The sequence below is a fragment of the Ciconia boyciana genome, chromosome 6 (genome assembly GCF_034638445.1).
Source record: "Ciconia boyciana chromosome 6, ASM3463844v1, whole genome shotgun sequence".
Lineage (NCBI taxonomy): Eukaryota > Metazoa > Chordata > Aves > Ciconiiformes > Ciconiidae > Ciconia > Ciconia boyciana.
Genome location: NC_132939.1, coordinates 22,476,470 through 22,491,310, shown reverse-complemented (window position 1 = coordinate 22,491,310; position 14,841 = coordinate 22,476,470). Strand labels below are relative to the sequence as shown.

Sequence of the window (14,841 nt, the reverse complement as noted above, 5' to 3'; positions counted from 1 at the left end):
TTTTAAAGATGTGGGAATCACTATTGGAATTATGGAAAGCACCTTAATGAGATAAACCACAAGGAACCTATTTTTTCCTCTGCTAAACTAAATTCCATCTATTTAACAGGATGATCAACACTGGTCAAGCTGCTTTCCTGGGGTAATATTCAACACTAATTGCTCTGTCAGTTACAATTTGCAATATTAATAAAATAATTAAAGGCACAGGTTGCTTATAACTAGCAGTCTCTTGTCTCTTCTAATGGCAGCCAGGAAATTATCTTTTTGTTTACAATTTGAGGGGCTAATATAGTGATTTAAAGGCTTCAACAGCATGAAGTGAAATGCAGGCATGTATCTTTCTAACAGCTGTTAATATTTCAATCAGTCCTGTTTCAGGGCAAGAAATATTTTATCTAAATATGTCTGATTTCACTCCAAAGACTGTTTTAAAAAAAATCTATATGAAATTGTAAAACAAATGCTAACCAAGAGTGAGATCTTTCCTTCTTTCTTCTGCCCTAAAACACAATAAAGACAAGTCCTAGAGACCAGCAACAAATACCTTCTTACACATAAGCATGCTTTGTTATGATCATACAGTAAGTAGAGAAAACTAATTCCTATTTTAAATACTTGGGCTTCTTTCTGATCTTAAACTGAATTTGCAGTATACCTGCATACCCCGTCCAGTGACCACTTAGCCATGCTGACATGATTGAGGTAAAACTCAGGCTTTTCTGTCTCACCTCTGTGAATTTTAATGCAAATAATCCTGCAGTCAGAGGCATTAAAAAAAAACCCAAAACCAGATCATCTTGTTCTTGTAGCCTGCAATACCCTGAAACAGAGCAGCAGCTTCCTCAAAAGATGCACATCAGGGAAAAAGTAACAAGCTGACTAGTGGCCTCATCCTGGTGCTCTGCATTCTAAAAAACATCCATGCAAGTATCAGACTGTCAATGACTCTGTACAGCGTGACAACTACTTGTTCAACTCAAACTAAGAAAGGTCTTTTCCAAAGTCTCAGTGTTGAGTTTGCCTGCTGAAGATGCAGCTGTAGAGAGATGGTGCTGCTGGTACCCCATGGCAAATGCTCTCCCCCCCTGCTTGTCCTCCTAGGACAGGGTGTTCTGACTCAAGAGTCCTCCCAGGGCTTGCTGGCTCCAAAGCAAGAGACCTTGACCTCCACCTGCCTTGAAATTTCCTGTTACCTTTATTTCAAACAAAGCCAGGCGAGCTAGAGTTCCTACGCAAATAAGAGGAAATCGTGCTGAATGGGGAATTCAGGGCTCAGATCCGATTTCCATTTTTATTCTGTTTCTCGCTCCTGTCTGCCAAGAAGAAAAGGTTTGTTCTGCATCCTAATGAAGGGTCTAATCCAACTGACTAAGCTGTATAAACTAACTCCTTGCTGTAGACTTTGATGTTGCTAGGGCTGGCCTTACTATCTTCCAACAGGCCTCTGAATATAGCTTTCAGACCAGTGCTGATATAATCCCCTTCCATCCTTCTTGGCCCCATACAACTGTGACTTGGGCTGGATCTTAGGGATGCCCTCACCCTTAATGGACTGACTGACTGATATTTAAGATAGAGAGAAAGCTTTAACACTCCCCCACCCCCTGCCTTTTTCTGCTATGGGAGAAATGAGCCCAGCTGTCAGTGCTTGGCATAGGCTAGACAGAGTTTTAATCCCAGCAGAGTCTAGGATGAGGCACTGGGAAAAGGTTCGGGACATTAAACCTAGTTTTCTTACCTAACCATGGACATGTAATGCAGAGTCTTCTAAGGAAACGCTTGGAATTTTTTTAAATTTTGTCAGAAAGATTCTCAGTAATAGGTTTCAAGGAGTGCCATAATCACTCTCTATAATCACTGGTATATATTGTGCCATTTGCAGCCCACGTGTGTTAGACCATGGAGAACTTCAGGTATAACCAAATGCCCCTGAGCCCTTTCTTGCCACTCTGGCCTGGAAATCAGTCCTATTCCAGTTAGGGAAAATGTTCCAAAAAGAAATATGACTCTTAATTTCCCTACTCCTAGCCCTGCCATTGGTTCTGTTGGTTGGTTGTTGGGTTTTGCTTATTTTTTCCAGTGGAAAATAGCTTATTACAGCTTTTTTAAAGGGACAGAGTTCTTCCCCACTTGTATCAAGGTGGCTTTTTTGGTGGCTATGTCAAAGAGAAGAGATTAATGCCACTTTTTCTCCATCACATTTCTACTGTCCTCCGTATAGGCTTGCATGTACAGGGTGGGAAATAACCCAAGTCCTTCTGCTGCCAAAGCACATATATACCTGGAGCTGCTAAGGAGTAAAGGCTAGTGGCCTTTTTTCATTATCACAGTCCAAGGGTTCACCTGCCTTGAGACCCACACACTAGCAAAAATCTTTAACTGCAGTGTGGCTGTTCTCAGGTTTTGCAGACCCATTAGGGGTTACAGGCTAAAGCTTAAACCAGCACCGCCCTTTAGCCTGTCATACAGCAACCCTGTAGTGTGAACACAGGCAGGATGCTCTCAGAGATGGCTTGTTCTGCAGAACCTTCCTGGGACTCCCTCTGAGAGGCAACGTAGTATCGCTACTTGTGCCTTGAGCGCTATTACTTGGTTAAACTGCTCTTTATGGGCAAGACTGTCCAGAAGGACAGTTAGTTCAGACAGGGTGAGGTAATCCTGCAGTGAACACATGTGCAGTCATACAGGAAGCTTCATTGACCCACTTGTCTCTGCAAAGCTGGGTAAGATAATAGTACTGCAGTCCTCAGAGAGGTTTTTTAAGTCACCTTCCGAGTTCAGGTCTGGTGGGATAATGCCCTCTTTTGTTCTCCTGAGCTGATCAGAAGAACATTGTGATGCTGGCTAGACATTTGATAGGATTTTATCCTGCTGCCCCATACTGTCCCACAGTATATTCCTTTCCAGAAGAATCATGTGTTTATGAGGCAAGATCTGTATTGTTTAGTGCCTAGTACATGAGTTTGAAGGGCTTGGCTTGAGATGGAGGTAGAGATTTCTGCTCCCAGTTTTCACTTCAGTATATTTCCTGGAAGTTTCTCCCTTGGTTAGAAGGATGCTGGAACTGTTCACACAGCAACTGCCAAACATTATGTCTGGTGCTTTAAGGTAACCTAACATCAATTTTGGGTTGTCTTAATTCACTGAGCAATAAACTAAAGCTGTTTGGCTCCTATTACACAAACAGCCAAGATGCCCCATAGGAGGACAGAAACGCCTAAGTGAAAAATGAGATTGATGGCTGAGGATGGAAATTGCTACAAACATCTGAAGCAATCACTAAACAACTGCTGCTTGTGAATCAGCCTGCAGAAAACTGGTCCCTAGGACTACTCTTTCCTTCAGCTCTGTCAATACAACTGTTGGATTGGGCAAGTCATGCAGTCTCTGGGAGGAAGGTGCTCATACCATTTAGCAGTGTTTGATCTCATAATATTTTCATAGTGTTTTGAAATGCCAGTGAGTAAGTGTAGCTGACAGCAAGGCTGAAAGAGACAGGACATCTGCTTTATTGATAACTCCTCTTGTCCCTTTCTTACTTTCTCAGTGTCTATTAACTAGCCAGGTTTTTTTGTTTTTCAGGAAGTGAAACATGTCTGGTAAAAAAAATGCTATTCTGCCCAGAGCATAGCCCCAGGCATTGCTATCATCTAAATAAAGCAGAAATTGTCCGTTTGTTAATGTAATCTATCCAAGGATAGGTCTGCCATAGGAAAAGAGATGTATTTCTACACCACATTAAATGGATTGATAGGGAATCTCCACTTGCCCCACCCCAAAACAATCCTGAGTTTTTTCCTCAGTCTGCTAACATGCCCTAGAGATAAAACAATCCACAGGACTCTCCCTGGTATGAGTTACCATGTGGAAGGATGAATCAGTGTTGCAGGAGGACAGGTTGGACCATGCTACATTCCGGGTATTCTTGCCACGCTGGATGGGACAAAGTTACTTTTCCCTGTCATTTCATCAGTGAGTCACTTGGGAGACTAAGTCTTCCTGACAGGTTTGCTCTAAGGTATGGCACAAAACAGCTCTTCATCCCAGAATAACTGCATGCAGGCCAAAAAAAGAGTCTGCATCACTGGCACACTTTAGGCTCACCCCCACCTTTTGCAAAGGTCACAGATTACAGGGGTCTAGTATACAGTTAGAAGTTCCTGATGGAGATGTTTTCTGCCTCCTAGCTGAGGGGGAGGAGATGTATCTTTTGGTTTCTTTGCAGCTAGAAGAAATGAGAGAAGGGCCCGGAGTAGATTATAGATTTGGGGTCTCTGCCTCTAGCCACTCCTTGTCCTCTCTGAAGACTACTCATACACTGTTCATAGCTTCTGGGGTGCAAGCATACAGACCAAGCATACAGACATACGTTCTTGCAGTGGTTTGGGGTAACCTTACAACTACTTTGAAAGTTTGCTGGAATAACCAGCATGCTTAAATGCTGACAGTTTTGTTCTTTTCCCCCCAAAGTTCATTCAAAGGCTTCATTCCTCCTTGAGGATTTTACACTCAAACATCTCTAAGGCAAGTTACCTTACACACTTCCCTTTGTTGTGCTCGTGGGCATGATTTCACTCCTGCACGCTGTCTGCAGCTGATACAAAACACTGCCAAGGCAGAATGGCCCCAGGCACTAGGAATGATGACACAAACGACCAGGCATTATCCCACTTGCTCTTTCTTATGGCTCCCATACTTCTCTTTGGTTTCTTCAAGAGCTCAGGAACTGCATTTCATAGCCAACCAAGTTGCCCTGCTACTTCCTTAGTGCTCTCCTGCTTTTTAGTTCCCTTCATTTTCTTTTTCCCTACACTCTCATCTCAACACTTGGTAATTTCCATCTCTTTTTCTTAAACAGGCAATGCTAGATCTTCCTTTCTGTCTGAAATCCAGCTCAGATCCCTGCAAAAGGCTGAATAAACTATTCTGTCAGCTATGCCAGGCTGAATCTGTCATTAAATGGTGTTTTCCTGTTACAGTTAATAGACATTCACAAACATTATTTCAAAGCAATATGCATTTCTTTAGAACATCCTTCTCATCCAGCATTGCCTGAGCTTGTCTCTGTTTAGCTGGAAAGCTGACATCTCCAAAATGAAACACCTCAGGATGATTTACTCTCCTTTGTAATTTGGTATAATAATGAGCATATCAGCTTCTCTGTTGCCCTACAATCTCCCCTCTGAGTGATAGTGCTCTCCACTGCAGTGTGATATTGTGTTGTTTTCCAACGGACACATTGGGGAACCTGTTCTAAATATTAGTTCTGGCCACTGATAGAGAAAGTGAGTGTTGAGGATCGTTAGGATTTCACTCACTCCAGTATCCCATGCACAAACAGGTCTAGTTGTATAATTAAATAGGCCATCCAAGTACCGGAAAGGTTGTATCCAGAGACACAGCTTTTTAAGGGCTAAGAACAATGCTGATAAAGATCAAGTGGCTAATTGTAAGCAACAACCTCCAAATTGCCTCCGGATGAATAAATCACTGTGGGTGATCCAAGCATATTTTCACATGGATACGGTCTCATTCACAGAAGCAGGGAGCTGGAAAACATCAAGGGTGAGTTCCAATTGGCTGGAAGGGAATGAAAAGATTTGGATTTCAGCAGGGATTACATCATAGTTTTGTGTAATTATTCCTAGCTGGTGGAACCACTGCAAAAGTGAAGAGGCCCAGAAAGCAGGACGGGAAATCTACTATCTCTGGTACTTGCGCTTGGCTGATCAGCTGCTCTTGTTATGATTTCCTTTGACATTTCCAGGATTAATGTGAGGACTGGCAAAATGCAACAGAGGAGATCTGAACTTCCAGAACTCTTTCACGGGGGATAAATTAAGGCCCAAAGTCTTTGTGGTGAATTGTCTGTCCCAGCATTTCTGCATAAGCTGTGGTTGGAGCTGGGCATGGAGCTGGGAGAATGTGTCCTAGGGTACCGGAAGAAGCACGAAGGAGGATGGAGAGTCTCTTCTCTTTTGAAACACAAGTGAGTGAGGGCAGAGATAGTTTATCCAAAATCCTCCCTTGCTAGCAACCTGAATGGAATGCAGGGGGGCAATTTTGGGGAATAATCCTTGTTACCCCTGCAGGACTTGTATTTGATACTGAAGGCCAGTTCCTAAGTGACATCTAGGTACCTATTTGCTCTTTTAGCTACTGAAATCACCATGACATGGGCACCTTTGTGGAGCTGTATCTTAGCCTTGCCGGCTAAAGTGCCTGTGATAATGTAGACGTTGGAGGTACCTCTGAGACCCCCACCTAAAGTCTCACCCACTCATTGCAGAGTCTGTGGTGACAGGCAGAGCAGTGCTGCTTGAGTGTGTGACTGTAGCTGTTCAGAGCATCCTTGTTTTTCGAGGTCCAAGAGTCTCCTTATTCCAGAAAACACTGCCATTGCTGTGAACACCTTTTTATCACAGTGGTTTCCTTGCCCTTTCCTGTACAGGATCTGCTGCAGTGTTTGCATGCATTTGTTCTCTGCTTTGAGAGTCTTGCTTTAAAAAAAATAATTTTCAACCCAAACCATACCACTCTTGGCTTTCCTTGTTCACCCCCTTCTAATTTCTGGTTGTACAAGTTGCAACCACACTCTTTTTTCACCTAAAACGCAGAGCCTGCCAGCTCCAAAAAGTAAAAGTTCTGAGGGGCAACAAAGAAGACAAGGAAGTATCCTAGACATCACCAGACCCCTCAGACATGGCGTGTGTAAACACACACCACTCCCAGAAAGCATTTACTTCAGAGAGTCCTGATTAAGACCACCTGTCCTCCAAAGTGGTTCAGCTCTCAGCAGTCTGTTCCTGCTGTGGGGAAGAATGATGATCACATAGCAAAGCTAATGCCATCGAGCCTCTCCTGCTCTCATTCACATCCAGCTCTTGCCAGGGTCTGGAGGAGAACAGCTGGGCTGCTTGTCAGTGTCTGGCTTCCTTGTCAGCAGTGCTCTCCAGAGTAGGAGAGGTGAGAGGTTCAGGGAGGTGGTGGCAAGAAGGTTAATGTCCTTTTGGTGGATCTCGCCATGTTTTCTACCATTTATTCAGGAGAGCTTCAGCTGAGAGTTTATCTTGAGAGCAGCATCAGGAGATGCCAGGCTCTCTCCTGAGTGTAAGTACCATCACTGTGAATTGAGCTCCTTGTAGGAACAAAGCCTATGCTGAAACAATTGCAGGCTCAGGGAGAGTGTCAGCAGTGTCACAGAGAGAAGGACATTCCCACCACAACTTATACAGCTTGCTCTATGAGGTGCTGCAGGACTTCATGAATCCAGTGTTGCTATCAGCAGATTTATGATGTGCCCATGATACCAGCATGCAGATAACCTTGAAGGCAGACAGGAGACAGAAAAGAACAGTGGGACTCCTAAAGCGTAAGTCTGCAGTCAGGGCTCCTGCCTCATAGTGTGTGTGACCTGATACATCAAGGTCTGGCAGGCCTGCACAGAAGAGAAAGCCCTGCTTGAAAGCCCTGCTCACTGCTTATGAGAAGAAATAAGAAAGCAGTTCTCCTGAGCACTCTAAGCCATGGTCTCCAGAAATCCCTCACCTCATTCCCTCCTTGAGGACACAGCCATTCCAAAAACATTTTGACAGCCAATGTCCTTACGCTTTTCGCTAAAGTTAGCCTCTGTGGGCTTATGTGTTAGGCATTAACCCTCTCTAGGCTGCTATGCCAAGATGCAGAGGGATGATGTCTCAGGAGAGCCATCTGAGTCCTCCCCCACATCAGTTCTTTTCTGCCAGCAAACCCTGTGAGAACCTGGGGCGTCCTCACCTTGTGGATGCACACTGGGAAGAGAAGGGATAAGTGTAGGAATATATGGTATCAGAGACTTACATGGACTGACAGAGCTCATGGGCCAAGATTAGGAAATAAGCTCTGTTATGGGTGAAGACAACAAATTCTGTAAGTCTAAGTTCAGAAAAGCTCTTTACCAACAGGGCTTTGGAAAGGGCATCACAATACCCTGCAGTAACTGCTACGCTGTTCATGGCTGTTTCCCTCCTTAACTCCTGTGCTGTGCATTCAGGCACACTGAACTATCTGCTCCCATATGGCTCCATCACCTTTGTACAAAACACTGCTGCTGAGAATAATGTGTGGATTATGTAATGGTATAATTATTTAATGCTGCTTTCTGCACAAGGCTGGGACAGTTTAAATGTAGACGTAGTAAGAATATCAGGAGATGACAGAACTGTTCCTAGCTCTGCTACTCACTCACTGTTTGCCTTCAGCTAAATCACTTGATATCTCTGTGCTATAGCTTCCCCAGCAGTAAAATGCAGACAGACACTAATTTTATAAAAAACTTTGGAAATACAGAGATTATAAGCTTTAAGAACTGTTATATAACGATACTCAGGTAGTCATGTAATCAGACTTGCCCTTGAAACAAAAGTTAAACCAAGAAAAAGAATTTGATCAAATCAGAGACTTGCAGGCCAAAAGTCAAACCTGATGGAATTTACCACTATTGACTTTAGCAGGCTTGGCCATAGGCAGCAACTGCAAGTATCAGTGAGCTGCATGAAGTGCATGTAGATAGAGCTGGCTGGGAGTTTTCTGTTAGAATGGTTCCATAGCAGTAAATTTTCAAAGAAATTTATATTTTCTGCTGGAATTTTTTTAAATTATTATTTTCTTAATCAGAAAGAAAAAAAAAATCACTTCCACATACTCTGCATGTTATGCTCCCTCCAGCAACAGCATCTTGGAGCTGTGATTTCTGGGACTTCCAGGTTCTCTGGCTCCAGAGCACTTGCCAGCCACTGCCGTGGAGCCAGGATCCAAAATCCTGATGCTGAGGTTCCCTGCGCAGCTTTTCTCTGTCTCAGGGGCTGCTGTGGCTTTTAGCAGAGTGGTGGGTCATGATAGCATTCACTGCAGAAAAGAATGTCATTTAGGCTTTCTCTCAACAAAATGTCCTCTTTCTGAAGATAATTATTTAAATTTCCTCAGTTTCAGTCTCTATCAGGCTTTTTCTGACAGTCATTAGCCTGGTTTGGCTAGGATGGTGGCACCCGGGGTCCCAAAGCAAGTCCATAGCTCTCTTGCTGCAGAAGACATATGCTAGGATTCATAACAGCAGAAGCTGCTCTACTTCCCTACTTGTTACCAAGTGCAGTTTCTGTGGCCATTTTCAGTGTTTGGTCTCCACTGAGCATGCCAACACACCTTATGAGAAAGCAATATTACAAGTATATAGAAAAATGTTCCCCGCAGCCACTACTAAATAGTCAAAATGTGCTATATACATTAGTACGGGTCAGCCTGAAAGCCAAACTCTGACTTGGGAATATGCAACAAGATAAAGTTCTTTAGCAGTAGCAGTATTAAAAAATCCTGTAAGCAAATTAAGAACAGAACTCCATACAATTACAAGCTCTTGCACCTAATATTTCAGGGGGGACAAAAATGGAAATGTAAACCTTTTATTAGTACCAGCAATGAGAAATGAGGTTTATTTCAGGCATGCAATATATTATTGAAAGGTTGTGCAGAATTTAGAGTTAACATATGATATGTGTGAGTGGGTATATATTATTTAATGAGGAAGCGAGTGAGAGGAAGGCAGCAGAAAAAAATGGTGTTCATTTAATGAAGAGACCCTGGGACAAAAGCAAATGATAATTCCATCAGGCAGTATTTGAAGGACATTGAAGAGGGAAAAGTGTAGCTCAAGGGATCATCTAATTCATCTCACTGGTGATAAAATGAGCATGAAAAGTATTTCTAAATGGCACATAATTCAGACCTGAGGAACGTCTCTTACATATAACTTAAAAGGGAGAGGAATTTGCACTGTTGTTATTAATAATGGAACGTTTTACTTAAAAATTCAGGAACTTACTGTTCCTCTAGTCTAGTTTTTCTCAGATTGCAGAAAGTTGTCTGTGAAATGAGGAGCCATTTTAATGTTTCATATGGGACAGAAATATTGTTTTCTCTTTTCCAAAACACCAAAGTAGGAGTCAAGAAGGGTAATAAGTTTTATCGGGAATCTGTGAGTTTGTTATATAGACACTTAAGGCAGCTCTGGTTTTTATTCTCTCTCTAAAAACTGGGCTGTCACAACTGAGCATTTCTGCCAGAGGTGGCTGTAGCCACCTTGTCTTATACCTTCCTACTTTGCTCTCTTATGAACTTTACAGAGCTGTGTCAGGCCAAAACTCACCTCAGACCCTAAAGTGACAAGGGTTACCTATATGCCTGTATAGATTAATTGTGGAACTTCCCAGGAACAACATTGTGTAGCAAAATATGAAAAAAATAAAACAAAAAAAAATCCCTCAGCTCATAATGGGCTTGCTAGTGCCACCATGTTCTCTCCAATGTCTGTTCCAGTTCTTTTTTTAGCTGGAGTTTCAATTTTCAAATGATGAGACTCATATAATTTCCACTTACATCCTACTATGCCTTTCAAACATTTGTCAAGGAGAATTTTATAGAGTTTTTCTTGAGTAAGAATTCTCCTGTTCTTAATTTTATCCTGCCTAAATATACCTCTTTGTCTTCCTTTAAACATTTTACTGTATCCTTTCTGCTTTTAGCTTTTAGATTATTGTAGTTTTTAGCTTTTGCATGAGCAGGGTGGTCATTCTTAGCTCTTAGTCACTCCCAAGACTGTATTTCCCTAACGTTAGTTTCACCTTTCCCTGAAATCTCTCCAGTTTTGCTATTGTTTTCTAGATATAAATTCACCAGAATCTTTATAGGTGTGATGACACCATGGCATGAAGAATGGGATCAGCCTCCTCATGGAGTCTCTGGGTTGATCAGACTTTTTTTGGCAGACCTTGAATGAATGCCTTTCATACTTGGCTGTCCATTACCATCTCATAGTAGAATTTTGCAGCCATCTAGTACATTTTCTAGGCTTATCGTGGCTTTGGTCTTCTGTTTGTGGAGAGAAAGGTGCAGAGATCGAGCACTGTAACCTGAAATCCTGACACTCTTAGTTCCATTTTGCAGGGTTGTCTCAAACCGTACCATTTGGGGTGAGTTGCTGACTTCATGGTACATTTAATAGATAATTCTGTCTGAAGCTCTCTACCTTGTCTTTTGCTTCTTCCTCTGTCTGCTTTGCAAAGTGCACTGAGAGAAAAGGTAAGGTATTAATCTTGTGAAAAGCTGGGCAGTGACTGCTATTCAGAGGGCATTGCACTAACACTAGGGAAATGTTGATAAGGCCTTTAAGTAGGGTAAGACCTATGGAAGTCAGTTCTTTCTTTAACCACTGCTGTGTCAGTAAGGAAGTCCTCCCATGGACTCAAGACAGATTTTCCTACTCCTTCCTCTCTCATTTTGCTATGGACAAGTAATGCTGTAGCCAAACACAGCACAAAAAACACATGTCTAAGACACCTTAAAGGTAGGAAGCCAGAGTTACAAGGCAATAGGAACCATTTATTTCATGTGGAGCAGAGCAGTCTAACTAGCAGCCTAGGAACAGTTCAAGCCTATGGAGTGCTCCTGGCCAGCCTGAGGAAGTGCTGCCCAAACGGCTCACAGCCCTGTCTCTGCTGTAGCGGTCAGGCTAGACCAGGCACAGGTATAGCTGGGGGTGGATACAAGGTGCGATGGGGATGGCTGTGGGTGGGTGAGGACTGTGAGGGTGATCCAGCCTGCGTGACTGTGAAAGCTGGACCATGCAGAGAAGGAGGACTGATATTCAGAAATACTCAGTAGATGGCAAGATCAGGCCCATCCTGCCTAGGCAAGGGAATCTGAAATAATATCAAATATCTTAGAGAGCTTAGAAACTGAAGAGAATTGGGTCAGCTCAGGTGGTTGGATTTTATGGCTAGTGTGTGTGTTCAGAGGGTAAGGGCAGAGCTAGGTATGAATGACATTTACAAAATGTTCTTTTCCTTTCTTTTTGACTTGTGAGAAACGTCTGTTGGAGAGTTGGATATAGTCTTACACCAGGAGAGAATGTTGAAAGACTTCCATAATATATCTCAAACAAAGGAGGCTATCCTAAAATTCAATGGAATATACCACACATTCTGAAAAATGTAAGAAAAAGTCAATTTCACACTCTTGATCCACAATAAGATAAGAGACAATTGGATGAAGCACACAGGGGCTAGAATTCCCTTCACAATAACTGTTCAAAACTCCATTGCCTGAAGTGTTCACAAGTAAAGGGAAAAGGTGCAGAAGAGCTGCCTGAAAATATTAGGCGAAAGGGATAAAAGGCAAGTCAAACTGAAGAGGGAAAAAAGCTATAGAGCTCAAACCAAAGCAGTAGAGGCAGGTACTAGAGTAATGGCATGGGACTTTCAGGCTAGATAATATAGCTGAAAACAGAGAGCTCAGCTGTGATACTGAGATGCAGGGAACATCTCAAGATTCAAAAACACATTTAATTTGTAGAGAGAAAGAATGAACTTACAAAATGATGCAAAGAAAAAATGAGTGACTGTGCCTCCAGTGGCAGTTTAAAGAATAGGACAGACCATGAGGGAAGATCCTGTGTTACAAGAGAACAGAAAACCAGTAGATAAAGGCATGGGTAACAAAAGAGACACGTCTGTTAATAATACTTTGCTGTTTTGCCATCAGAGAAACCCCACAGTGACTCTGTGACACAAGTGGGTATGAGCTAGTGCTTATAACATCCCTGTGAGGAAAGGGGTGCTCTCATTTGTTAGATACAGCAGACAAAGCAACTTACCCATAGCTACAGTTTTATAACTATGATTAGATCTCATGACCTTCTGCCTCCATATCCTCTACTCTAGGCCATAGTTCCAGTACTAAATGAATCTATGCACAAAACACTGAATTTACATCATAAATAAACCCAGAGTTGTTCCAGCTGGGTCACACTGGCACAGACAATCTAAAGAAAGTCTGTCAACCAGAGCAAATCAAAAGGACTAGAAACTAAGTATCTTAATCATGAGGAGACTGAACAAGAACAAATACTTATAGTTTGTGGAAAAAAAAGTAAGTGTAGCTTGGTGACATTTTTTCCAGGATGGACCTAGAACACAAAAGCACCAAAACATTGGTTCTGCAGAGCTGAACTGGACCACAAGCAAAATAGAAAACCTGTATTTACGATAAAAAGGAGAACTCTTGAGTGGTGCACAGATGTTTCTAATCATCTTTTCTCATTTGACAAGCTGAGTGTGACTTTACATTGAAAGAGAGAAATACAAATGTAGTGAAATGAATTGCTGTTCAGAGAAAGATATGGAGGAAGTGACTGGGAATACAAAGATCGTGACTGGGAATACAAAGATCATGACTGAGAAGACAAGTGTTCTGAGAATTTAAAACACCCAGAAAATCTGTACTCCCATTATTTCCATTTATGTATGTGCTTGTGTATACACATATGCACCTATATATGCATGTATATGTATGTGTGCCTGTATTTCACATGAGAAACGTCAAGGGCTAGGAATTAATTTTGTTGAATTTTTATCATTATTCTTTTGCTAAAGATGACACCGGTGCAGAACACTTGCAGCCAAGAGGAAATGTTGAGCTCCCCTAACTGGATGTGTTTTGATTTGGAGCAGTGAGTCTGAGCCCTTTTCTAACACTTAAGTGTTAGACAGGTTTTCTTTCCAAGACTTGTGCTTGCTAGTGCACAAATGATTCTGTTGACTCATTGTTTGATGTTTGTAGTAATCCGTAAAATGAGGGGAATTTCTGTGGAGCCTTGTTCTTGCGAATGCTGCTGCTTTAGCACTGTTACTCAAGAATCTCTCCCTTATGTGAATAATTGGATCACCCACAATCCATATAAATAGATGCATTCATGTGTGTTCTGTGTAAGGATTACAGGGCTGAGGCCTTAGAAAAGTCTTTCCTCTGGAAGTGAAAGGATCAGAATTTGGCTGTAGGTTAATAAGCAACTAGTTACGAGGCAAAACAGAAAAAGTCATACTCTAAAAGCATGAAGTAGGGATGAGCTCTTTGGCATTCATCTATCTATCTTCAGCGGAGTACCACAGCTCCCAGGTAAAAAACCCATACGCATATCTAAATCTTGCACTGAATCCTTTCCTATGCAGTTTTCCACAATGAATGGCCAGGCAAAGCCAGAGACACACAGAGAGATGGATAACTGTGTAGATACTAAAACTTGTGTTTCCTACATTGTTGTAATTTTTACATACAGAAATACATACATACAATTTCTCCATACAGAAAATTGGTCATAAAAAGTGACTTGCAGAAGGGGAATAGGGCATGGACGTTCTCTGTCTCTCATAACGGAGAAAGTAGAGCAACAAATGAAATTATCAGGTGGCAGGCTAGAAACCAAACCAAAGGCGGCAGTGTATTTTTCACACAACACTTAGTCTGTAGAACTCATTGCCACAGGATATTGTGGACACCAAGTATGTAGTTGCGTTTAGAAAATACTCAGACAAATTAATGTTAAAAAAAAATATCACCAGGGTATGTTATACCAAAAATACCATTGTAGTTCAGGTAGTCTCTCAGCCCCAGATCGCTGAATGCTGCCAGAATATGCCAGGAAAGTATTCTATATGCTTGCTCTCATTTTATATTCCTTCCATCAAATCTACGGTTTACCACCATTGAAGACAGGTTTCTGTGCTGGATGGACCTTTGTTCTGATTTAGCATGGCTGGTTTGATGCTCTCAGAGAAATCTTGCTTACGATGTTTAATCTAATATTTACCACTTGCAGTAGTTAAACAGACCATTGTCTGTAAGTATTTTCCCAATAAAGAAAGCCCTGTGGAAAGGGTAAATATCACAGTTTGGTAAATATCAAGGTTCCTTTTTAATGTCATTATGATAATGTTTGATCTACACAAATAATGATGCTTTAATATTTCA

The 14,841-nt window shown here is 41.9% G+C and overlaps 1 protein-coding gene across 3 annotated transcripts in view; it reads left to right on the top strand.

Moving 5' to 3' along the window:
- The window catches only part of PAMR1 (peptidase domain containing associated with muscle regeneration 1), a 60,034-nt gene that overhangs the window by 33,704 nt on the left and 11,489 nt on the right, over positions 1 to 14,841 (top strand). The gene's annotated exons all lie outside the window — the stretch shown is intronic.